This window comes from Miniopterus schreibersii (assembly GCF_964146895.1).
Source record: "Miniopterus schreibersii genome assembly, chromosome: 14".
NCBI lineage: Eukaryota > Metazoa > Chordata > Mammalia > Chiroptera > Miniopteridae > Miniopterus > Miniopterus schreibersii.
In genome coordinates, this window is record NC_138114.1 from 31,420,942 (window position 1) to 31,447,979 (window position 27,038).

Sequence of the window (27,038 nt, forward strand, 5' to 3'; positions counted from 1 at the left end):
AACCTATGAATCTGATTTCCTCAAAGGTTTATAAAGTAATAATAGGCCAGTGCTTTTAAGTGGAAAGCAATTTCTCGGCTCTGCACACAGCCCTGCACGAAAGGATGTATCTTGGGCAAGCTTCCATAGCAATCAGCATGGGAGCCGAGAGGTTTCCTTTCCTCTCTCAGTGGTGAAGCTACAGCAATTGAGGAGCTGTTACTGCACACGGCTGCAAATCTGAGGAGAGCTTGTTATCTAATCACCACCAGGGCCAGCAAAGACCAAGGCTCTCCTCTGAGCGGCTGTGCTCCAGTAAGCAAGGAGGAAGCATGAATATTTGACAGAGGACATGTCCAACATTCAGAGAGAACAGAAAGCAATTGAATTTGTCACCACACACAGCACATCGTGAAATAATCCAAGGTCAGTTGACCTATATTAAAAGAACCACACTGCCCTCCAAAAAACTGCTTAATTTTTGCAAAGACCTGCTACCAGAATCAAGGTTAGTTTTTTACAAGTTTTTTAGCTACTCACTGACATTCTGTGCTTGAATGCTTTGTTGAAGCATTTACTAGGGATCAAAATCACAGCCTCAATCCCTATGCCATATTAACATCCAATCTCTCTGGCCTACAGAATGCCCTTTGTGGGTGGTAAAGGACAAATGGCATTAAAGCCTATTATTTGGCTTTTCACGTAAGAAGGCTTACTATGTCAGCTGCATTTTAATCTAAGGATTATACACTTACAATCAGAAAATTCCTTTTAGAAACATCAACAGGGATCTTTTTTTAAGGATTCTTATTTTTTATCACAAAGCCCAATTATTTATAAATTTATTGGTATTTTATATCTGAAATGAGAGTGTTTAACGAAGAAAAAGAGGCAGCTGCTGCAGAGTTAACAAGAATGCCAAGATCTCTGCTGAGACAATCTAAATATATATATCCTGCCTTAAAAATAAAAGCACGCCAGCTAAGGCTCGCCACTGCAGGTATGTGTCTGACCAAATACCAGTGCTACAAATCCTGCCCTGGATTTGCTTTTTAAGACTTCTACACTGACTTCCAGTTAAAGACAGTGAGTTAACACAGATTTAGTTCCTTTCCTCCTAAAAACCCAATATAACAATTCTTGCTTTTTAACAGCGTAGATCCACAAGGACAAATGGATGATGGCAACTGACTCACCAGGCCCAAAGAAGCCATATCTTCCCATTTGTGAGCCCCATTCTTAAACATGAACAGACAGTCAAGGAGCACCAGACACATAAAGTATCTAATAGGAATGAGAGGAACAAACAGTTTTAAAAAAATCAACTTAACATTTATGTAGAAAAAGGAAGTTTCAAAAAGAAAAAAAAAGCATCATTAATCTCCTCAGAGAACTAACAGAAAATACTGTCATGAAATAAGATTCTATAAAATAGAAGCATTCAGAGAAAAAGCAAAAAGAAGAGCTGGCAGGAAATGAAAACATAATAACATGAAAAATTTAACAGAAGGATTAAAAAAGAAGAAAATATTCTAATAGCTTAAAAACAGAGATGGAAAATAGGAAAAAAGATAGGACAGTCATTAGACAAGTAAGTCAACATCCAACAGGAATTTCAGAAGGCAAAAACAGAGAAAATGGAGGGAAAAAGCAATAATAATATACTTCAAGAAAATCTCTAAAAAAGAAGATGAGTTTCCAGCCTGGAAGTGACCATTTGGATCTCAGCACAATAAATGAAAACAGACTCTCCCACCAAGCAATATCATTATGACATTTCAGGACATTGAAGATAAAAAAAAAGAACCCAAGAGTCCAGGAGAAAAAAATAAGAAAAATCAGTCACCTACAAAGGACTGGGAATCAGAAGGTCTTAGCTTCTCACCATCAACACTGGAAGCCAGAAGGCAAAGAGCAAAGCATTCACTATTCTGAGGTTCAGAGATTTCCAATCTGGAATTCCACATCCAGACAGACTATAAATTAAATATGAACATGACGTTCTCAGATGTAAAACAACTCAAAAGTCATACCTCTGTGTCTTTTGTTAGGAAGGTTCCAGAAGATATGGTCTGCTAAAATGAGAGAGTAAAGCAAGAAAGAAGAAAATACAGAATGAGAGAAACAGGGAAGCCAATATAAGAGCGAGATGAAAGAAACCCCCAGCATGGAGTTGAAGGAAGAGTTCCTCTCAAGACGTGGTGCACAGCAGACCTAGAGAGGAACTAGTCTAGATTGGAGCAGGGCATTTGTCAAGAAGGTAAAATTGGTAAAATATCTAAATGTATTAAGATATTGGTAGGAAATTCACACAAAGACTGTATATGGCTAAATTAGTGGTTAGTACACAACTTTTTAAAAACAAGACAATTATTAAATCCAAGGAAAACAAAGTTTGTGTGCAGGAAGGTTAATCAAACTATACTATATATGGTACCTGTGCATCCTGCTTACATAGTTTAAGATAAACACCAAATAAGAAATTGGGGAGGGGGAGGAACAACAGCATGAAGGGAACAAGAGGCCTTGTGGAACTATACAACTCTTTAAAATAAAAATCAAGCTTATGGAATCTCAATCAAAATAAAAACTAAACTTAAAAAAGAGAAGACTGTTCCATCTACACTTAGTATTTCATTAGTGTACCACTTGACAACTTACAAAATACTTTCACATGGGTCTAATCATTTAATTTTTACTAAACCACAAGTTAGGTTACCCCCTTATACAGATAAGGAAACACCTCAGGGAAATTAAGAAACTTGATCGAAGTGACATGGAACAACGAAGTGGGAGAGGCAGGACTAGAAAGAGCACAGCGTGCACAGGAACGCTTGCAATTCACAATACAGTTCATATTGATGATGGGGTGGGAGTCTGGAGGGGGATGAGCCAAATCAAATTTGGGAATTCAATGGTCCTCAAACTTGAGTGTGGCTAAGAATCACCTGGAATTCCACTTAGATGAGGTATCTAAAGTAGTCAAATTCATAGAAGCAGAAAATCAACTGGTGGACACCAGGGGCAAGGAGTGGGAGGAAGGGAAAGTTGTGGTTTAATGGGTATAGTTTCAGATTTGCAAGATGAAAACTTTTAGGGATCTTTTTCACAACTATGTGCCTACACTTAACATTACCAAACTGTAAATTCAAAAATGGTGAAGATGGTAAATTTAATGTTATGTGTGTTTTACAAGTCAAAAGAAGACTCACCTAGGGGTTTATTAAAACACTGATGCCTAGACCTCACCCACAGAGTTTCAGTTCAGTATGTCTGGGTGGGACCTAAGAATTCCTACTTCTAACAAGTTACCAAGTAATACTGCGGCTGCGGCTCCAGTTCTCAATCCTAAATGCACTGTATCCTTACCTGAGTCCCCAAACCAAGAAACTAAGAACACAAGGGAAGGAGGCCGAGGTGGGAGAATGTGGGGGGCGGGGGAGATGTACCTAGACACAGAGTGTTTCTAAAGCCCGCAGGATGATTCCACTATGCAGGCAGTTTAAGAGCCCCTGCCGGGATGCTGGCTCACACCAACTGGCAGTACAATACATGCACGTGAATGCTATGAGCAGGTGTGCGGCCACTCAGGACATCCTGGCTGGGCCTGTTTCATCATCTATAAAATAATGGCCACAGGGTTGTTAAAAATATTAAATAGAATCATCAATAAAAGAACTTAGAGTAGTGCTCATCACACAGTGATAGTAATGTTATTACTTTTATTGCTGACATTACAGGAAATAAGGTTGACCCTGATTTTCTAGCTATAAAATGAGGTCAGGTTAAAGACAATGGAGAAACTATTAATATTCAATCCCAGACTACTGAGCAAGGCCAAAAGCTCCCAAGGAGCTAAGAATAAAGTAAGTGGGATTAAATCTAAGAATCTATTAAGATTCCCACAAGCATTTTGCAAACCAAGGGTCATTTCTACAGAATTAGTAGCTAATCCCTTTACTCTCTGAATAGGTGTTGTTATTTAGAATATAAATATCATTGTAAAACCAGGTGTTAGAACCAGTTGTCAAAGCAGCAGCATCTTCATCTAAAGAAACAATATAAGGTGGTGTGTTCAGACGCAGAAGATAATGTAAGAGTCTGAGCGGAAGTTCCTGAAGACATCTATCTACATGGTAAATAACTTCCTGTCGAAAGAAATTGAAAATGAAGAAAAAGGCACTGTTCAGATAGGTTTGTTCATTCAAGAAATATCTGAGTGCCTCCCCCGTGCCAGGCACAGTGGTGACGTGGGAGGACATGCGGGCAGGGCGGCGTTTTCATGCAGTGAGCAAGTGGGTCTGGCGATGAAGCAGGCTTTGGGAATACTGAATAGCACCGTTTTTCCTCAAAATCACTGCAGGGAAAGCCAAAATTGTGGTTTCTGCTAAGTTTTTCCTTTTGTGCATAGCTGCATATTTGGGGGGTGTATCATGGATTACCCACAGTGATACTTTGAGTGTCCAGTGTCTTGAGTCCACAGTAAGTACAAAGAAATCACTGTCTTCAGAAAGCAACATGACCCTCCTTAGACGTCTGGGTCACACCAGAGTCTGAGTCTCCAGGGCAAACCTTCTCCATTAAGTCACTTGAATAACTTCCCCACAAAACATTCTTAACATTCTGGGAAAATGCTCGTAATGAGGAAAACAGGGTCTATTTCTAGGCAGAACTGGCTGAAGGCCTTGCCTTGGAAGCAGCATTCTCGGGTGGTCCAAGCCTGGCTCCGTCAGAAGTTATATCTTCACACCATACTGACAGGTTCAGACCACCTCCCAGCCAGGAGTCCCAGATTCCTCTAAAGCTCAGAATATGGATTTGATTAAACAATCAGCAAACCTTTCCCAAGTGAATGCCAACCCGAGGTATGGCTGATCGTCCCCAGCTGCGCCCACCAGGTAGAACAATGCCAGTGTGAATCTCCTCAAAGTGATATTGCCTACATACGCCTGGGGGCACTCTGTACATGGGAAGAGAGAGATCCATTTGCAAGCAGAAGATCTAAATAGCGCTGCCCTCGGTACACTTAGGGACTTCCAAACAGCAGGCCCACCTTCTAGGAGCATTTTCCTCTCTGCTTCTTCCAATTATTATGAAGCCAAAACACCCACCACCACTACAAAGAGGCAAGTGTGGGGACAGGGAAGAAGTCAGGAGACCCGCATGCTACTGGCTCCACATTTACAGGCCATGTGACTCTGGACTTCGGCATCCACCCTGTGAAGTGAAGAGGGCACTACTGGCAGGGCTGTTGTAAAGATTAACAGCAATAACAAGGGCTAGAGAGACCAGCATGCATCAGGCACTAAGAGCCTACAAATATCCACTAATTTAACCCATCCACAACCCTGTGAGGTAGACAGAGACCTCTATCCCCACTGCACAGCTAAGGAAACTGGGGCACAGAGACATTAAATAATTTGTCAAAATCGTATGTGGCTACTAACTGAACCTACTATGTAGTCTTGCCCCCGGACCCATGTTCTTTATTAATTCTTTATCCCGACTAGCCTGATGCTTCCTTTGGGTCAAACGAGAGACTATCCCTGGAAATGCTTTGCAAACCATCAAGATACATTTTATTCTTATTATTAAAGTTTGCCTCCCAGCACCACTAACCCTCTTGGTAATCGCCCTGATTTACTTCTGGAGGAAATCATTCCTCACTGTCATCAATCAGTGCTTCATCTTCAGCTGCAGAGGTGCTGACCTCAGGCCGTAGGAGTGAAGCACATGGCCTGGCTGACTTGTCAGGAAAGGACAACGTCCCTGGCCCCAGTGACTGGTCCAATGCTAGGCACAAGGCCAAGAATGTTATTTGTACAGTATCTTGGATGATCACTACAATGATGAGAGCCTGAAGCTGCTGGAGGTCTTGATTTGTAGCCCAAGAACATGCAGCCAAGATGAATCCTCATAACATCATTTGGATCCCCAGTCAAGGCCTTCCTGAAATCAGATCTATCTCTAGACTTTCAATTACCAAAGCCAATACATTTTTTCACTTAAGGTAGTTTGAAATTGGGTTTTCTCTCACTTGCAAGCAAAAGAATCATCCTAATACGCTTTCCAGACATGTTTATTCTACCAAACTATACTCATCTGCATTTTCTATACTTTAGTCTGTTCCCCTCTCTGAAATAAACACTCCTGAGGCTGGAGTTCTTGACAAAAAAACTCCGTATTATGTAGAACAGAAGATCCAATTTTCCTAATGCCACAGATCAAGTGATCTGATCTATTATCAAATTTGTTTCAAGAAACTTTATTTTATTTTTTTTAGTCCTCACCTGAGGATATGGTTTTATTGATTTTAGAGAGAGAGGAAGAGGGAGGGGCAGAGAGAGAGAAGCATCAGTGTGAGCAACACCGATCGGCTGCCTCCTGCATGCGCCCAGACCAGGGATCATCAGACCCACATCCTGTTGTGCGCTCCAACCCGGAATCAAACTGGTGATCTTTTGGTATGTGGGACAGCGCTCCAACCAACTGAGCCACTCTAGCCAGGGCTCGAACAACTTTATTTTTAACCAAAGCAATTAAGCCTGCAGTTTCCAGCTTTGTAAGGAAAACAACTGTGATATTTATTTTCTCTGTCTTCTCTATTTTCCATTTTCATTTACTCCTAAATCCGAACAACTATAAAAAATTATTAAAATGAAGAGCAGAATTGAATTTTTAAAAACATTTTAAGCACAAACAGCAAGTATCATTTCTTCTTCATAAAAATGAACTAAACCTTAACTTTATTTATTTATTTTGGCAACAAAACCAACCAGTATGCAGTTTTAACCACATTCATCAAACTATTTGTTGCACCAGGCGACATTCCTTCTCTGTGGTCCCTTCAGACCAATGCTCACAAGTGCCTTAGATTTTAGAGGAAAGCACTGTTGGTCCCTCAGACACTGCCTCAAAAGGTGTGCTAGCTCCCAAACAGCTGGTGTTACCACACATAAACAATTAGGACCTTTAAACAAAGTCATTTCTATGTACATCATACCACATGCACCTTATAACTGAAGCAACCATTAGATTATGTAGAATAAGTATTAATCATATTTCTAAAATTAATAAATACAGCCAATATGTTAGTTTAAAATTAAGGATTTCATAATTCTATTTCCATATTACACTTTCAGTGTGTTTGTTTTTTAATATGTTTTTATTGATTTCAGAGAGAGGAAGCGAATGGGAGAGAGATAGAAGTATCTATGATGAGAGAGAGTCATTAATCAGCTGCCTCCTGCACACCCCCTACTGGAGATCGAGCCCACAACCAGGGCATATGCCCTGACTGGGAATCGAACCACAACCTCCTTGTTCATAGGTTGACACTCAACCATTGAGCCATGCCAGCTGGGCTACACTTCTGTTTTGATTCATAGAGAGCATAATCCCAAAATGGAACTTCAGGTTCACAGGAACCTCTCGTAAATTCCTCAAGGACAAGATTCATATCTGTCTATCACTATTTTATGCCTGACATACAATAGGCACTCTAAATATTTGCTGAATAAAGATATTAACACTAAAATTAATGGGTTCAGACTATTTTATGACTGCTTTTATGAAGTAAAGTAGGAGCTGGCAAGCTTTTTTTGTAAAGGGAAAGATGATAAATATTTTAGGTATTATGGGTCATATGGTCACTGTTGGAACTACTCAACTGTGGTCTCTTTCACAACTAAACAACTCAGCTGTTATAGCACAAAAGCAGACATAGATAATACATAAACAAATATGCATGGTTGTGTTTGAATAAAACTTTATTTACAAAACCATCCATAATCCATAAAAACATTCAAACCCCAAGGGAACCACTTTCTTACAATGAACATTCTATTCCCTAAAGGCTGGAAATTGGTGAACTTGCTAAATCCAGCCACACATGTTTTGCTGGGTCAAAAATTGGGGAAAGCATATATATGCATTCTCCACAGTGTCCATCACTCCTTACTGAACAAGCCCCAGCTTAATTTCCACCCTGTTACAAGCCTGCCCAGGCAGGCCTTTGAATTTACCTCCTGAATTCTACAGTGCAAGTGGTTTCCAGGGGCTTGGGCCACATCCACGCCTGTGACTCTAAGGCCACATTTAATGACTTGCCCTTCATCTAACACCTAATGTCAGTGCCTAACGAACTTTAAGTATTCAGTGATTGCCTGTAATTTGCTGTGTTCTGCACTGTCCCCTCAAAGGACTGCACAGATGTGGTAACGGCAGAGGAAAGGATGGAGGAAACACGGGCCAGTAGGACATGGTCAGCCACAGGAAAAGCAGCAGTCAGGACAGGAGTGAAAGCCACACACAGCTCCCAACTGTGTCTCAGTCACCTCTCTGCTGCCTGAGTTCCTCCTTCAGTCACAGCAGAAGCTGGGCAGGGGTGGGACCACCCGGGACCACCTCCACTGGAACCATAATGAGCATAAAAACCTTGTCTACTCCTCATTTCTGCCGGAGGGTGCCCTGGGTGGGTGAACATAAAAAAATTACCTCCACCTAAGAGAATAAATAAACTGTTGTGTTCCCACATGATGGAATGCTGCAAAGCAATAAAAAGGAGCAATCTATAACTATATGCAACAATATGGAGGAATCTAATACATTGCTGAATGAGAAAAGCTGGACTCAAAAAGTACAATCTGCATATATATGAAAGAGAGAAATAGCAAAATGAATTTATGCTACTAGAAGTCAAGAGAGTAGCCCCATGGAATGGGGTGGTGTCTAGTGTCCAGAAGGAAGCATGAGGCTGCAGTGGTAATATTTTGTTTCCTGATCTGGTGCTGGTTACATGGGTGAGTTCAGTTTGTAAAATTATATTGAGCTGTACACTTAAAATGTGTGTATTTCTTTGTATGTATGTTCTATTTCAATAGAAAGTAAAAAAATTATTACCCCATATCTAAGCAGTCCAGGACCAGAGAGCCAACTGAAGGCCCCATACAGGGCCCCACATGCCTTCACTTCACCGTCCTTCAAGCCCATGTCTCATATGGAGCCCCACTCAACTCCTCCTCATCTTTTCAAAGTACAACCAGATAGAGGGAAAAAGCCAACTAGACCATTCTGAGATACCTGTAATTCCAGTCACAGCTCCTTCAGAATGTCAGTGTCTTTTGAAGAAATTTTACTGCTGTCACCAACATGTTGTTCTAAATGAGACACGAGAATATAAGAAGTCTCTGATGCCCTAAATGGCTCACTTAAATGGACTTCTTTTAAAATAATGCTCTAAGTGGGCAGGTTTAGTTTATAAACACCTATGAAGAAAGGCTTAGATACTCAGGGACCACTTGAGGAAGAGACCATAAATAAAATGTAACTGAGATTAGAATGTAGAATAGTTGACAGCCTGTAAGAATCACAGAGTTGTAATAACTGTGTAATTGATGATAATGTATAATAATCTATAATTATAATCATAGCTGAGCACATCTTTAAGATTTTATGTAAAGTTTCAACTCAGGGAGTCAAATTATGGGCTGAGAATCATTTTGAATCATTTTGACTTTAATATAATAACCTCAACTTGACATTACCACTCATATTCTTTACAGTCTCCCAATAATTTCAGGTTAAAAAATCAATTAAGACTTTTGCCCAGCTGGGCGTGGCTCAGTACTTGAGCATCAACCTAGGATCCAGGAGATCAAGGCTCGATTCCTGGTCAGGGCACATGCCCGGGTTGCGGGCTCTATCCCCAGTCGGGACAGCGCAAGAGGCAGCCAACCAATGACTCTCTCATCATTGATGTTTCTATCTCCCCCTCTCCCCTCCTCTTTCTGAAATAAATAAAGATTTTTTTTTTTAAATCAATTAAGACTTTTGATCACACTGGATCACAGAGACTGATCTACGTATGAATGCTGATCAGGAAGAAGCAGGCGTAGTAATCAGATCCACTGGCCTAACAATAGTCACCAGCCAAAGTGGGCAGATGGGTGGATTACAAGGACTCTTCAGCATAGTAATCCTCTCCTGCACAGGGCCCATATAATAGTGCAAATTCCAATCCTTTTTATTCAGATGTTTCTCATAACAAACAAATTCATATTGCACATCTGTCCACTAAATAAAACACTGTTTAAAGATTTTTTTAAATCTGACTTTATTTATATCAGCTATTAAGGGAGCATAAATTCAAAATTACCTTTTAACAGCAAATTGTAACTGTGTTTAATTAAATTATTTTATGTCACATAGTTTATAAATGTTCTAAAATACCTCTCAGAAAAGAATATCCTTATTTTTAGGAGTCTCATTCCCAAGAATTTAGGATAATGTGTCAGGATGTCTGTAACTTGCACGTTTCAGCAGAAAAGTGTACAAACCTACACACACACATACACAAGCGTGTGCACACACAATGTGGCAAAATGCCAACAACTATTAAACACAGTGAGTGCGTAGGAACTCCTACATGTTCTTTTAACTTTTCAGTATGTCTGAAAATTTTTATAATACAAAATTGCATAGAAATGTTTATTCACCTTTCAAGTGGATGGCCGGCTTCTTTCTCTTAATCAAAAATGAATGGCTAAATATGCCCAAAGGCACATTCAGGGCTCGTTCATGCTGCCCTCGCCCTGCAAGAACAAGCAAAACAACACGTCATCGCCAAAGCTTTGTATTAAGCGAACGCTACTTCACATGAGAAAGTGTTCTCAATGTATGACAAGTCTCTAGATTAAAATGCTACTGTTAACTATTTGTTTTTTAAGAAAGGAAAAAAGTGAAAAGAATGATCCCATCACATACTAAACGTGGGAAACAACTGTTAAGTTCACCCACCCTGCAAACTTCTGGAACAAAGGAATTCCTCTGTAAGTTTCCTTTAATTCACATCGATTTCAGGGCGGTGACATAGCCCAAAGTTCCACTCAAACAAAAACTGGAGCTTCAAGGACCTGAGTTTCGCTCTGGATTTCTGAGACCACACACAGAAGGCATCCACGGGACACTCTCAGAACCACCAGGACTGCCGACCCCCTGGAGTCCTTCCGAGCCAAGGTATTTGGACCCAACTGACTACTATACTCCACTGCAGTACGTGCTATGGGACACAGCAGTACGGTGGCCTGCAAGTCACAGGTCTGCTGCCTGCGACACACCTCATTTTGGCATTTCATCTATTACAGTGGGTCCTCCCCACAGCCCTGTGAGGTAAGCAGAATTTAACGATTCCATTTTCCAGAGCAGGCGGCTAAGTGGCAGAGATGACTTACAAGAGCATTCAACCAGAAAACACCAGAGATGAAATTGCAACGTAAGTCTTAAGCTCAGGACTTGTCTCAAACAGGTCATCGCCACCCCTTCTCATTCCCCCACAACACAATGCTCTCCTAAAACCCAACCTCGGAGCGCAAGGGCCAAACACCACATTCACATGCCACTGTGGGATGGAGGGTGCTACAGTCTGCTCCCTGAGAGTACAGATTCAAAATCATTCTTAACAGTGTCACTGGTACTGTAATTTATGATTACCAATTATAGTTTCCTTTTAAACACAATAACCCTATTGTTGACATTTTATTTTATTTTTTTCCCCCTTCTTTCTCAAGAAAGCACAGTGTTGGCCAATAGAAGTAAAACCAGCATCACATGGCACCCTTGGTGATTTTTATCTTTACCACAACAAAAGGCAATAAATTGCTGTTCCATTCATTTTTGTAAAATGCAAAATACAGTATAATATAACAGCACAAACAGTGCTCCACCAATAAAGATGGGAGCAGAAAAAAAAAAGAAGAAAGAAAGAAAGAGAGAGAGAGAGAGAGAGAGAGAGAGAGAGAGAGAGAGAGAGAGAGAGAGAGAGAGAGAGAGAAGAGAGAGAGAAGAAAGAAAGAAAGAAAGAAAGAAAGAAAGAAAGAAAGAAAGAAAGAAAGAAAGAAAGAAAGAAAGAAAGAAACTACAGTCCTGGCCAGTGTTGCTCAGTAGTTAGAGCACTGGCCCGCTCACTGAAGGGTGAGAGATTCAATCCTAGGCCCTGGTCAGGGCGGGTGCCAGAGGCAGCCAATCGATGTGTCTACACATTGATATCCTTGTCTCTCTGTGTCTCTCTGTCTGTCTCTCTCTCTCCCTCCCTCCCTCTCTTCCACTGTCTCTAAAAATCAATGGAAAAAATATGCTCAAGTAAGGATTTTTTTAAAAACAAAAAAAACCCTGCAATTGGGGAGAATGTAGTGTTCCTCTATGATGGCCTAAAGTGGCCTTTCATTGTTGGTCACCAAAATTCTGCACACACAGAGGTTTAGAGGTATCAGTGAACCTGAACCTGTGAAGGTGCTGGCATACAAAAGCCTGAGGAAAGCTAGTCAGGGACTCCTGCACCTGGCTTTCAGTCCTGTATCCTCCATCCTCAGCTTGAGTAAAACTCCAGAGAACCTCTCCAAGCGGCCTCCAAGCGGCTGGAACACCTATTCACAAGGACACTGCAACCCACAAAAGAGGTAACTTGTGACTCAATGTACTCAGAAGCCCAGCACTTTCACCCCAGAAACACTCACCAGGAAGCTATGCCAGGAGCTATACAAAACCAAGGGAAAACATGATGTACCTTTGGAAACATCAATTTTACTCAAAGTTTTGGTGACAATAAGGAAATGAATCAGTAATTTAAAACAAATATGCCTTATGCTGTAGAATATCATGATTGCATGATTTTTTAACTAGAAGTCCTTACTTGCCTAGTTCATTTCCAGCTACACCCTTACATGTGGAGGGAGGGAGGAAGGGGTGGAGTCTCTCTATCATTAAAGTGGTTTTGGGAGAACATGTGAGGTTGGTTGGGATTTTATATCACAGTGAGCCCAGAAAGCTGCCAGTGGTCCTTGGTCTGGAGAATTCTCTTCAAAATCAGCAACCCAGATTTCTGCCAGATCTAGGTCAAGTAGACTTGAAGGCAAGGCACACATCATCCTCTCGCTACACCACACATCCTGGTTTAAGTATTCCTGAAGTTCCTCTCTTCATCGCCCTTCCCACCAGCTTCCCCACTCCACGCACACTCCTGTCAGGCAGGCTCCTGCCACTCCGTTACCCAGTTTACAGTGCTGACTTTTCTTCAACCCCACGCTCACTGATAACACATTCAGCACTTACAATAATTTTCATTTACATGGATGGCTGCATCATTACTCAAGAAAAATAAACTTACCAATTTAGTTTGCCTCTAAATACTTTTTATTGAAAAATATATATTAAAAAGTGCATAACCATGGTAGCCAGCCCCAAGGTGGCCCCCAATGATATCGCCTCCAATATTCAAGCTCTTGTGTGGGTCCCCTCCCACATGAATAGAGCTGGTGTGAATAACCAATAGGATACTCAGGAAACGATGGAGTGACTTAAAGGCTAGGTGAAAGAGCAGCTTCCCTCTCACTCTGTCTTGGGAGGAAAGCTGGCTGCCATGTCGTGAGGACACTCAAGTGCTCTAAAGACAATGCTGAGGAACTGAGACCTCCTGCAACAGCCAAGGGAGGAAGCCTTTTAGGAGCGATCCTAAAGCCCAGCGAAGCCTTCATAGGATGGCTGCTTCAGCTAGTATCTTGACTGCAAGGCCATGCTCAACCCCCAGTTACAACCACCCAGCTAAGCTGCTCCTGACTTCCTGGCTCACACAGAAACTATGTGAGATCATAAATGTTTATCTGAGTTTCAAGCTGCTTGTTATACATACATTGATGACTAATATAACAACATCTCAAATGAAAGAATAAAAAAATAAATCCCATGTACCTAATAGCCAGTTGACGGTGCTGGGTTTAGGTTTGGGTTTGTTTGTTTGTATGTTTGTTTGTTTTTGGGAGCTCTGTGTGCCCCTTCCTGATTAACTCCCCCCACACACACACACTCCCCACTCTCCCGCCTCCCAGCACAGATAACCACAAGCCTGAATTTGGAGCTAATTATTTCTTTGCTCCTCTCTATGATTTTACAACATACTATTCTCAATACATTGTTACATTTTGCCTGGCTGTAAGCCTAATATAAATGAAATAAACTGTATGTATTCTTCTAAGACTTGCCTCTTAAGAGTTTGGGATTCACTCCTATTGACTCATGTGGCTGTAGAAGATTTTTTACCACTGTATAGTTCTCACTGTATGAACATACGCACAATTTATTGCTCTATTCTGCTGAGGATCATCTGGGAAGTTCTCAGTTTTTTGCTATATGAATAATGCTGCCATTTACATTCTAGTGCTCCTTGCCCAGAGGACCCAGCAAGTTTCTGTAGGGCACATACCTACGAGAGGAGAGCTGGGCTTGGGATCGCAATATTCAGTTCTCCTAAGGAATGTCAAACTGTTTTCCAAAGTGGCTGTGTACAACTGACTCTTAAGCTGCCTTTCTAGTCTCTCTCCAAATAAGAGGCATGCCTGTTTTGCTAATTACCAGCAAAGCTTTCAATCAACAAAGGGAAAGCTTTTCCTATTTGCAGCATCACTACTGCAAATAAATAGTACTCCAAAGCACTGACCCAGACAGCTGGAACAGATTAGCCACAGGACATCAGTACAGACTTCAGAATAATGATGCAGACCGGGGGAGCCAGCACCCAAGACTGCCTACAGGGATAAGTCAAACTGGATTTCTAGACCGACATTAAATTCAGACTGTTTTCCTCTGGGTGGACTCACATCCATGGTCTCATCTTATTGCTGTCTTCTCAGAGGGAGTTGATTATGTCTTTTAAATTTTCACCTATGAAATTTTTATTCACTATACCCAATTTTATGTGTAGTAATGCTACAAAAAATACTTATGCATTCTCTATACAAAAAGGTGTTCTTTTATATTTAGTTATTTCAATTTCTTAAGTGGCAATAGTAATTTTTATGATAATGTATTGTACTTTGAGTAAAAACAATATCAAACATTATGTTGGCATTAAAAACAAAAAAATTAGAATTTATTTCAGTTGGAGCAGGAAGGACAGAAGAAATATTACTGTAAATTTCAAGGAGGTTCATATCATGTCACTGAAAATACAATGGCACTAGATGACCAAAATGAGGTCATTTCAACTCAACCTCTTAAGAGTTCTTTATCTCTTTACAATCATTTATCCCTATGAGGTAGGAACTATTATTATACCCGTTTTACATATGGAGGAAACTGAAGCACAAAAAGCAAGTATGTTGTGCACAGTCACTCAGTTGATAAATGGTAGAACAAGAATTTGAACCCAGGAGATTTACTCCAGAATTCATATTCTTAACCACTCTTCTGGGCAGCTTCTTCAGCCCCCCAAGACCAGCCAGAAGACCCTGCAATGGTGACAATTATAGTAGCTACCAGCTACTAAGCATCTACACGATGCCAAGCATTTGTTAAGTGCTCTATTGCATTATTTCTAATCGTCCCCACATCTCTGCAAGGCCTGTATTATTCTCATTTTATAGTTGCAGAAATGTAGGCTCTGGGAGTTTAAGTAACTTGACCAAAATCACATAGGCAATAAAATAAAATGGTGGAGATACCACTTGAACCTTGTCTTTGACTTCATGCTGTCTGAATATATCTTGACTGTAACCTAATTGTTTTGCCCTTGCATTTTCAATCTCACTCTGCCTTCATCTTTGCTGTCAGAAGCCTAGAATTCAATAAAACATGTAGGTGTAGTTTTCCTGCAACAGCCTACTTCAGAGGCTGCAATTTTCAAAATTTAGAACTTCCTGGAAATTAAGAATATGACTGTTGAGTGCCGGTGAGCCATTTACGCAAAGACTCCAGAATTCTAGAATGAAAAGAAACATTTCATTTTTAAAGGATGTAAGACTGTAAAGAATACAACTTAAGGATTAAGATTTTATTGTCACCTTATTAGTTTGTGAAGCAGGAAAATAGCTTGAAGTCAATAGTATTCCCAAACTGACCAACTAAAATGTAACAAATCCTTCACCTCTGTCCAGAGCAAGCCCCAGAACACCACCTAATGAGCTTCAACTCTTTCAGCCAAATGAGCCCAGTGAGACATACCACTCTGAGCATTTAACCAGAACTGAAGGAAGATTAGGGAAATTAACAGTTAAAAAGTATACCTGCATGGACCATGAGAAAGAAGATACCTACTAAGAAGGACTCATGGTGGCTAAGTGGGCTCAAATTTAAAACAAGATCCTAGAAGGCATTTTTAAACATGGGCCTCTCATGCAAACTGCACTTGAGGGAGAAGCCTGCACTGAACTGCCGCCTGCACTGTGTTTCTGCATCTGAGCCAGCCCTTACAAAGGAGTTCCTGGAGTCCTATTTCAACCAATAGGACTGAGGCTTCCCCATCCAATCAGAGCTGCACAATTATATCCCCATCAGCACCTTCACTGACCAATCGGAGTGAGTCCTTCTGGCCAACTGGACCAATCAAACTGACATAATTTGGAGTCCTTATCTGCATGATGATGGACCAATCAGGGACCAGGGGCAGGATTTTCTGTCTATATAAGTCCGCTCCTGCCCTGGCAGGTGTGGCTTAGTTGGTTGGAGTGCCTGGTAACCCTGAAAGGTGATGGGTTTGATTCCTTGCCAGGGTACAAACAGGAGGCAAGCGATTGATGTTTCTCTCTCACATGGATGTTTCTCTTTCTCTCACTCTTCTCTCTCGCTATCCTTTTCTCTCTCTAAAATCAATGAAAAACATATCCTTGGGTGAAGATTAAAAAAATTAAAAGTACATAAATTGGCTACTTTCTAGCTCCCAGAGTGCACTTTCCCTTTCTACCAAAGACTGAAGACTGCATTTCTCCAGGTGGGGCTGGAGCTGAAACACCAAAGACATAATACCCAAGAGGTCTTGCCAGACCAGAGAAAAGGGCACATGGAATAGCACACACTTTCCCTTTCCATCAAAGACTGAAGGCTGGATTTCTCTGGCTGGAGCTGGAGCTGAAACACCAAAGATGAAACACCCAAGAGATCTTGCCAGACCACAGCAGAGACGAGCACGTGAAGCAGGGCAGGGCAGAACTGAGCTGAGCAGAGCTGTCTAGCCAGAGAGAGGCCTCACCCCAGAACTGCCCCACAGCCATGCTGCCCCACAACCGTGCTCTATCACTGTTGAGCTACTTGCACTGAATAAAGTTTCCTTCTTCACCACACCCCAAAAAAGAAAATTGACAGAAGAAGTGGTGTTGGAAAAGTTTTCTGCCTAAATGATGGTCCTGCTGGTTATGAAAGTGGAGAAAGAGCAGATGGCTTCAGCTCAAAGCCTGGTCTCCCACTCACTCACTCTGGGCAAGTTTCTTCACCCCCATCTTCCTTTCTGCACCTGTAAGATGAAGATAATCAGGTGCTCCCATCTAGCACTCAGGCTACCAGTGCCCGTGCCGGATGAGATCATGTCTGTAGAGGCACTTAAGGAGAATACAAATAAAAAGACAAATACAAGATGTCATCACTGCTATTATGTATGGGGGGGGGGTGGACAATCACATCCCAATTGCCTCTTTCAAGTCAACCATATGCTTCTCTTTGACCATAGCTGAGCTGTTGAGCAGATGCTAGAATGGATACAGACAGAAAGGTGGTGAGAAAAAAATGTGTCTGTCCTCCCGGTTTCAGGATGGTAAAAAAGTTTCTTATCCATTTATATTCTAATCTTTTCTGAGAGCCTCCTATGTGTCAGATGCAATGCCAGGCACTAAGAAGAATGACATTTTAAAAAAACAAAAGAAGCAGTAGAGGAAAAGGAGGTATGGATGAGTCACTGTTTTTTTCTGTCTTGACTGAGAAGAGGATGGTCTTTTATGAGATACTGGAAGCGCAGATTTGGTGGGCAAGATGAATTCGCTTTGTACTGTGTCACTTGGTACCTGACTTCATGTACAGCAGGTGGCTCTGTATTTGTGACCAACTAAAAGATCACATTTCTCATCATTTAGCTGGCTATTCTGAATTCCCACAGGCAAGAGGACCTCTTAAAACAGAATGGAATGTCTAGGCAAGAACTCACTTCCATGCTCTTAACTTCTTAGTAGTCAAAGCGAGAACGGCCCTCACATGAAGGAGGGTAGGTGGCTTACCCCAGACCAATGCAGCCAGAAAAAGAGGGAACTAAACCTAAATCCAGGGTGGTCAGCTTTTCACCAAGTATGCTACGCTGCTCCCTTAAGGGCCCAGTACTATTAGTAATATGTAATAAGGGCCCAGAAGTCTTGTTCTCTGGCCACTTTATTCTTTTGTGACTCCCTTCTGAGAATAGAGTCCCAGTCACCCTATCCTTCCCAGTTTCAATCCCTAGAAACATGATTCCCACTGCTGAGCTCTGGCTCAACTGTCCTAGTACCCTACAAAGCCCTGCCCCGTCTCTGCTCCTTAAAGGTCATTCCAACAGCTACTTCTGATAACCAGCCACTCTGGCTCTGCAAATGCTGGGGGAATATTCTGGTTTCTATAGGAGCTATTTCTGAATTCATTTGTCCTACCTTATATCATGGCATGAAAAGTTCCTCAAGGGCAGTTCTTATTAGCTCACTGGCTGGCTGTACTTGGTATGATACCTGCCCCACCTCAATGACTTCCTTCCTGTGACAGTGTTAGCTCTGGGAAGAAGGGAGGGAAGTGCTGGAGAAGGCAAGCACAGTCCTAGGCTTGAGAGAGCAGTGGACCAGAGAGCAAGGCCCCTGAACTTACCGAGTCCAGTGGAGATGGGATGTTAAAATACACACACACGCACATCAAACACACAAAATATATGATAATATTGGGGGCTGGGTATATATATTCACTATATTATTTTCTATATTTTTCTCTGTTTAAAATATTTTCATAATGAAATGAGAGTAAATAAATGTAATGACTCTAGTCCCTGGGGAAAGAACTCGCTAGTCAAACTGATTCATTTGCAAAGGTTCTAGAGAGAAAATCTTATTTCAATGTATTGTGGTTTTTTAAAATTTATCTTTATTGTTGAAAGTATTAGAGATGTCCCCTTTTGATTATGTTTTTAACATCATGTTCTACAGCTAGCTGAAGAGCAATCAGGGGAAAAGATGGAAATGCACTAATTCAGACAACGTCAGTTCAAGCGAACAATAAAATGAGATCCTTGGTCAGTCTAGCCTTTCCTCATCCACCTCTCATGTCCATGTCCTCTGTAATGGTCAGTGATAAAAGAAAACAACAGGAAAACATAACCACTTTCTAATACAGTTTGACCTTAGGAGAGGAAGCCCTAGCAATGACCACTACCGTGTACTCCACATCTACAGTGTGGTGGGGACCAACAGACACAATCCCATGACAAATCTGTAAGATGAGCATTATTACCCCATTTTATAGATGAGGAAATGAAGATTCAAACAACTCAAGTAATCTGATCAACATCCCATTCCCGACGACTGGCAGAGCAGGGCACCCAAACCAACTCTGCCGGGAGTCAAAAGCCTTGGTTGTGTTTTCGTTACGCCATGAGGTACGCCTACCAATATCTGACATTCCCGCTCATTCTTTATAAACTTCTGGGCTCCACAAATGAGTGAATCTGATAAAGAAAATCTCTGGCAGGCAGTTCAGTAAATTAAGAAAAAAGAAAAACAGAAATCAGTCTTGAGATATACAGTATCAGAAACAGCACCTCCAAATGTTAGCTCAAGGCAATAAAGAAAATTGAGCGGTAAAGAAAACTAAACTGTACAATCCTTTACAGTTATAAAAGAAACACTGTGTAATTATTTTAAATTGAACAGCCATAACTTTTGAAGGGACCTTAAAGATGCAATTGGCAAAACCTCTGTGAGAAATAAGTTCTTAAAGTCAATTTCAAATACTAGTTATCTTTAAACATGTGTTACTGTAAGGAGCCCACAAAATTTGTCCTCTACATGCAGACAGAGGAATGGGACAAACGAGCGTGTGTGAGCAGGTTGCGATTTTATTATTTACTGAATTTTCACAAATTAAGAATAGCATAACACTTGAAAGACATGCCATTGTTTATTCCAACAGGAGTCACAGTAACTCTTCTGGAAATAAAATACAGATGAGAAAATGAGAAAGGTCGGATTTAACCTATGCATCAGTATTTCTCACCCTAGAGTTTCCTCCTAAAATAGAGGTCTCAGTGCACAGAAGGTCCTGCACTTTCTCCATCACTTCCCCCTCACAGTCTACATTTAAGGGGCTGAAACCGCTCTGACCAGACCTCCCGGACAGGAGGAATTTTTTGAGTCAAAACCAAACAATATAATCACAGCACTCTACCCGCTTGCTGGACCCCATCCCCCACCACCTTACCTCTAAGAAAGGGGACTGTCCCCTGGCCTGAGCCTGCACAACTCTACCCGCTTGCTGGACCCCATCCCCCACCACCTTACCTCTAAGAAAGGGGACTGTCCCCTGGCCTGAGCCTGCACATGCCCGGCTGCTCTGCACAGGCTGAGGGCTGAGCCTTACACATTTACATGTACAAATCAGGCAGAGGTGCCAGGGAAGGAGTCCGAGAAGAAGCCACTGGGAAGACAGAAGGACCAGAAGTGGAGAGAGCCTGGAAGACTCGGCGAGGGAAAGGAAATGAAAGAGGGGGGATCCCAGGACAGCAGAGGAGGGGGAAGCAGCAGCATTCAGTGCCCGAGGATCAGGAGTAATGCGAATGAGCACTCTCAATGGGGCAGTCAGGGCAGATGCAGATTAAAGGGGCTCAGTAGAAGATACTGAGTATAAACAGCCTGGAGACGATTGCTTATGTTCCCCTTATGATCAAAACCTCCTCCAGAGCGGGCCCTGCTTTCCCCCAACACACCCAGCAGCAGCAAAGACACAGAGCACTAAGTATCGCTGGCCCATCAGTGGCACACAGGCGGGACGCCGCATCTCTGCCAAGCTCTCAGCACCACCTCCGACAACCACAACTATGGCTTACCTGAGGGCCACAAGGCAGCGGATTCTACACCTTTGAAATCACACTTCCACTCACCCACCAAACGCGTAACTTAAACCAGATTTCCACTGTAAACTGGAAGTTGTTTGCCTAGAAAGCTGATGCAGTGCCAGGTTAGTGACCTGCATATCTAGAACGAATTCTGATGAGAATTTTACCAGCTAAGACTGAGTTGAGGAACCAACACTATGGTCAGTTTTTCCCTTTTGAGGTACTGACAGGCAAGGGCTATCAGAGCAAAAGATACGAAAACACCAGGCTGTTTTCCAAGAACCCTCACAGGCCTCACTCAAGGTTGCTGCCAAGTTCACTGGTGAGACTGCTCTGAAGTGCTGTGAAACTGCTCTCTTGACCTCAGGCAAATACTAATGCTTTCAGCTGAACACTGATGGAAGTGCTTGGATGTTTTCATGTGAGTGAGGCAGGCATTTCCTTGACTAAACTTGGATATGGCAGCCCTCTAATAAAATTGACCACAAGAAAAGATATGGTTTGTTGTTTTTTTGAAAGCCTATTTAAAGATGTTTGACTTGAACAGATTTATAGCAGTATTATTCACAACAGTCAAAAGGTAGAAGAAACCCAAGTGTCCACCAATGACTAAATGAGTAAAATGTGGTATATTCATGCAATGGAATAGCATAAAATCCTTTTTTGCAACAGGATAGACAAACCTGGAAAACATTATGCTGAGTGAAATAAGCCAGACACAAAAGGACAAATACTGTATGATTCCACTTATATGAGGCCTAGAATTGTCAAATTTACAGACAAAGAAAATAGAAGAGTTGGCTGCCAGGACTGAAGGAAAGGGGGATGGAAAGTTATTATTTAACAGGTACAAAGTTTCAGCTTGAGGTGATGAAATAATTCTGAAGATGGATGGTGGTCACAACAATGTCAATATATTTAAGGCCACTGAATTGTACTCTTAAAATTGGTTAAAATGATCAATTTTATGTTACGTGTATTTTACTAATTAAAATAAATAAAAAATGCTTGTACTTTTTAAAAGCAGATTAGGTTAAAAACATTCTCAGTCATATCTTAGAAATATTATATCTTAAACCTATACAAATAAAATATATATTTCTATGTATATTTAAGGATTCATCAAAACTGTCTTCAGTTTCCAAACTTGGCCAAACTCCAATGGTTTCAATCTGAAAGCCAAAGAACAGAGTGCCATCTTGAAACATTGTTTCTGGAGTCCCTGACCTGGTGCATGATCAATGATTGCACCACATCAGCATGGCAACGTCAGCAATAGGAACAAGGCACACTGTTCAAATATTTACTGGCAACAGCTGAAGATTCAGTTCCAAAAATTGGTGAGCATTCTGGATATATCTCAGAACAAAAATCTCCCCACAGGACCCCCACAGGTGGCACCCCTCTGTGACACCCAAGGGATTTTGTCATGTACTTAATATGAGATATTCAAAGATGGGATGGGATGGCTAGTTATTAGATATTTGAAAAAGTGGCTTGAATAAAAGAAAATTCTAACCCTGTACTTTGCAGATAACAGCATGGACAGAGCACGCTTATTAACAATATCAAAGAGCGTGATAACAACCATGGTTAAGTTACTTGGGGAAATTAGTCGATAGTAAGAAATGAAGGTTCCTTAGGAGAGCAGACATTTCTCACATATCACATCTGTAAAGACTGTCCTGTCATTCCTCTCCAAGGTACATGCTGAAAGTGGTGAGCAGGCAGTGAAAGCCAAGATGCAGATGGAGATCTGGAAAACAGCTTTGTTATCTTGAAAGCTCATTACACTGCTCCACGGCCACACTTCCAGAGCCAAGGCTCATTTTTCTCTCAACTGGTTCTGAGCAGCAGCAACCGCATGCAAAAACACCGGGGGGAAACCATACACAGGAAACAACCTTGAAGCACTGCACAAAGCTGGGGTGAGGGGTAACTAAGAAAACGGCATCATCATCACCAAGGAAATCGTAAGTTCCAGGAAAGCCAGTTATTTGACAAAAGTTTAATAAGCTGGAGACAAACTACCACTTACAGTGGTTTATATTGACAGCTAGCAAAAATAATAATTCAAAAACCAAAATAAATAAATAGGAGCCTTGTCCCTCCCTCCTCCACCTCAGCTGAAAGTCAGTATCTATCCAGCATCACAAATGTTCACCGGACTGATCGTATGTGCTAAGAAATTAAGTTCCTGTGCCACATGCCAAGCTCTGACTATGTTAATAACACTGTACCAATTTTTGTACATTTTCAGATTTATACTTGTATCCCAGAAATCAATTCTAGAACAGTGAGATTTAGCTTTGGCAATTCTACTCCTTTTAACATTCCATCTTTCAGCATTCGATCAAAATGTTTATTGGTACACATCCTATATTTATAGAAAAAGATCGGAGAGGTATATATCAAAATAATAGTGGTTATCTATGGGTGATAAGACTATGAATGGTATTCTTTTTACTTGTATATTTTCTAAATAGAGAAAGATGGGTAGGGGAGAAATGGAGGGGAAAGGATAAGAGGGGAAGGAGGTGTGGAGGGGAGGAAAGAAAAAGAAGTTTTTCTAAAAAAAAAAACTAAACAGGTTAAAAGGCAAATGCAGAGCCAGCACAGGCTGTACACTGAACAGTCAGCACAGGCTGTACACTGCCAGACTCCAAGGATCGCCATTCACAGACTCTGACGTCAGTGGTGTCCCTGGCCATTCTATCCCTCATCAATGTCCAGCTCAAACCTGCTCTCCCCAGTGAATGCCTCTGCGAACATTTCAGCCAAAATTCCTTGAGTCCCCTTCACTAGTACAGACAGCTTTTAATCACACTGCCTTGTCATTAGGCCATCTCTCAGCTGTCCTCTCTGGAGTGGAGCTCTCGAGAGCAGAGCCCCACAACTCCTTCCTCTTTAGACCCTGAGAGCCTGACACGGCCTGAGAGCACACAGCAGAAGCACACCCATTTATCAAAGAGCACACTTTCACAAACTTGCCAAATGGTGCCAACGGCATTTCTGCTTTATCTCATTACTATGGCCACACTACCAAAGACAGTCGTTAATTTCTTCTTCCTCAAGAAAGCCCCTTTGCCTTTGAAAGAATTAACCTTTATTCCAGCTTTGTGGGGTCACCAATTTGAAATGCCTACGGTTTTAAAGTATATCTGCCTGGAAGAGCTATGCCTATGGTGACCAGGAGAAGCCACAGCTGTGCCTAGTGGAAAAGATGCCCATAGAAAATAAGAACACCCAGATTCCAATCCAGGCCTTGCTGGGCTCCAGGAAGGAATTTAAACCAGATGACATCTAAGATTAAAGCACCACTCCACATGGCTGCACACACCACAGACAAAGTAAGTCAGAGGCCCAAGACTCAGAACAACATGGGGCCCAAGAGAGGTGACAGTGAACAACAAGAGGCAATTCCAGGTGAGCTTGTGATAAGGCTTGGCAAAGCAAAGAAGCTGGAAAGTCAGCAGGACTATCCCCCACTCCTAAAACAACTGTGCTACCACCACCACCCCTTTCCACCAGAGTCTTGCACTGTGCTGGGAAGAAAGGAAGACTGTTCAACAGTAGGGCATTTTCATTAGACATCTTAATGACTTACTTCAGGCTTTCTAGAACATCCGTGATTTCAGATCAGGGATGTAGCCACAACAGGGATACAGGGAAACCTCATCAGACTTCACAGAAGGTCCAACTACCTGTTAAGGAGTCATTCTCTTTGTAGTCCTCCTATAAGTACTTATAAAACTTTTTATGAGAAAGTCGATATGGCTTAGCTACTTCCCTTGTAGACTATAAGCTTGTTAAGGGCAGGAACTATATCTGCTTAGCTCATCACTATGTCACCAGTTACCAGCAGGGCACCTGGCTCATAGTAGGCACCCAACCAGTATATCCTGAATAGTTTATTTTTTTTTTTTACAAAAGCAGTACAGCCCTGACTGGGTAGCTCAGTTGGTTAGAGCTTTGTCCCAATATGCTAAGGTTGTGGATTCGATTCCCAGTCAGAACACATACAAGAATCAACAAATGAATGCATCAATAAGTGGAACAGCAAGTCAATGTTTCTCTATTTTTCTTTCTTTCTCTCTCTTCCTCCCTCTCTCTCTAAAATCAATAAATTTTTAAAAAGCAGTACATATCACCCAGCCGGGCGTGGCTCAGTGGTTGAGCATCGACCTAGGATCCAGAAGATCGAGGTTCAAGTCCCGGTCAGGGCACATGCTCGGGTTCTGGCCTCAATCCCCATTTGGGGGCATGCAAGAGGCAGCCGATCAATGACTCTCTCATCATTGATGTTTCTCTCTCTCTCCCTCTCCCTTCCTCTCTCTGAAGTCAATAAAGATATATTTTTAAAAACACACACACAAAAAAGTACATATCATTTTGCACATAACAATGTTTTTAGAAGAATGTTTTATGTGAGCATTTTCTAGATATTATTTTTAAGTGTTGCCTAGTATTCCATTGTGCAGCATACATAATTTAATTAATCCCCTATTGCTGGATTTAGGTTTCCAACTTTTCACTGTGATAAAACAGCTCTGGGATGAATAACCATCTGAATTATTTCTTAAAACTCCCAGGAGAACTGCTGGATCAAGTAGTGTGTAAGCATCTACACCACGCCTCTTAAAAGCTGCCCTCCATACCCTTATCATGAAGGACAACTGATACTAACTTTATTATTTAGGTAAACTACTGCAGACTTCTCAAGCAGAAGAATCTCCTAAAACAGATGCCTTTGACATCCACAACCAAAGTCCTAACCTGTTCTCTCTAGACCTATTTTTGGTGCCATCAGACCCAGAAATCGGAGAAGCAGCATCTGCTCAAGTGGTCTTCTGCTCTCCTCCCAGAGCTCAACGTCCTTTTCTTGCTTCGTTCAGAACAAAACCACACTGTAGCGGCACCCCCATACACACTCCCTTCTCCCACTAAGCTCGTTGGTCTTCCGTGACGCCAGCTAAACCATTCGGCTTCTCTCAGTTCCTCAGAGGAATGGCTGAGCCTGTCCCACCCATAAGTCACAGAAATGTCAAGTCTCCTATAACTGCTGTGAGGCTCTGTGTGTGTGTCTGCCTCCTGACTTTAGGTAGTCACTTCTCATCAGTTCCTCTAAAAGTGGGAAATGCAGCAATAAAGACCCTCAATGGCACAATTTTAACTTTTATTCACTTTCATAAAAATGAACCTTTCAGAGATCTTCCAAGTGAATTTAATGGAAGTTTTAAACACTCTCCCCAGAAAAATGCACACACCTAAAATGATAAATTTTATTTCAGTGGCTTTGTGAAACCCATCCAAGGACCCCAAAAGGAACCCATGGGCCACTGATAATGCCTTCAAACAAATGGCCAGAAGGAGGCTTGAGAAATTCCTAAGTGTTCTCACCATGCTGTCTCTGTTTCTAAAATCAAAGGGAGGGGAAAAGCAGGCCATGTTCAGGGCCCTATGGAAACTTGGAATGCTGCCCAGCACAACTGCTGGTAACTCTGTAGAGCCTTTCAGAGTAACTCAGGTATCACTACTTGAACAGCAGCAGTAAAGCAAACGTCAAATTACTTACCTTGTGAATGGGTGGCAGAGCCCTTAGGAGGCACGGGTGAGGCTGTGCCTCCTGACCACCTGGCATGCTCCATATTCAGTGACTTGATTATTGCGTCTGTCTCATTACCAAGAACACTCCATGCAGGGGAAGCCTTTGCTTGGTTCACACTTATACTGTATTCTTAGCCTCGTCCAAGGCAATGCTACTGGTTCCAGTGGTTTGGAAGGTTCAGGAAGAGACTGAGGCCGTTGTGAAAAGACTCCCATAAGAGCAACGGCAGACAGGAGACATTCCATGCACTTGGGATCTGATGGTAAGGACAGTGAACTAACAGCCAGGGGGGACAGGGACAGGCTCTGGGATCAGGCAGAAACACAAGAGAAGGGACTACAGTCTGCATGGTGAAAATCTCAACAACACATGGCCACAAAGTTAGGTACAAATGGACAGTACCAGTGCATTAACTCCATGTTTCACTCATGGTGCGTCTAGTCCAATGAATGGGCAGCACGCCCCAGAAGGGGCAGAAAGGAAACCAGCACTCCCTCCTGCTCAGACAGAGCCGCTGGGTCACCTTCTGCTGCCACTTCCCAAGGTCACCTCAACAACTGCAGGATGCGGCCCTGC

General features: G+C 41.9%; 1 protein-coding gene across 13 annotated transcripts in view; it reads right to left on the reverse strand.

Annotated features, from left to right (window-relative positions):
• SGMS1 (sphingomyelin synthase 1) overlaps positions 1–27,038 on the reverse strand; it is a 225,450-nt gene that overhangs the window by 186,427 nt on the left and 11,985 nt on the right. For 4 of the 13 annotated variants that reach the window (XM_081157511.1, XM_081157513.1, XM_081157502.1 and 1 more), the window contains exon 2: positions 10,476–10,571. The exons of the other annotated variants lie outside the window; for them this stretch is intronic. The gene's annotated coding sequence lies outside the window, so the exon portion shown is untranslated. The remainder of the gene's footprint in view (positions 1–10,475; positions 10,572–27,038) is intronic. 13 annotated transcript variants of the gene reach the window in all.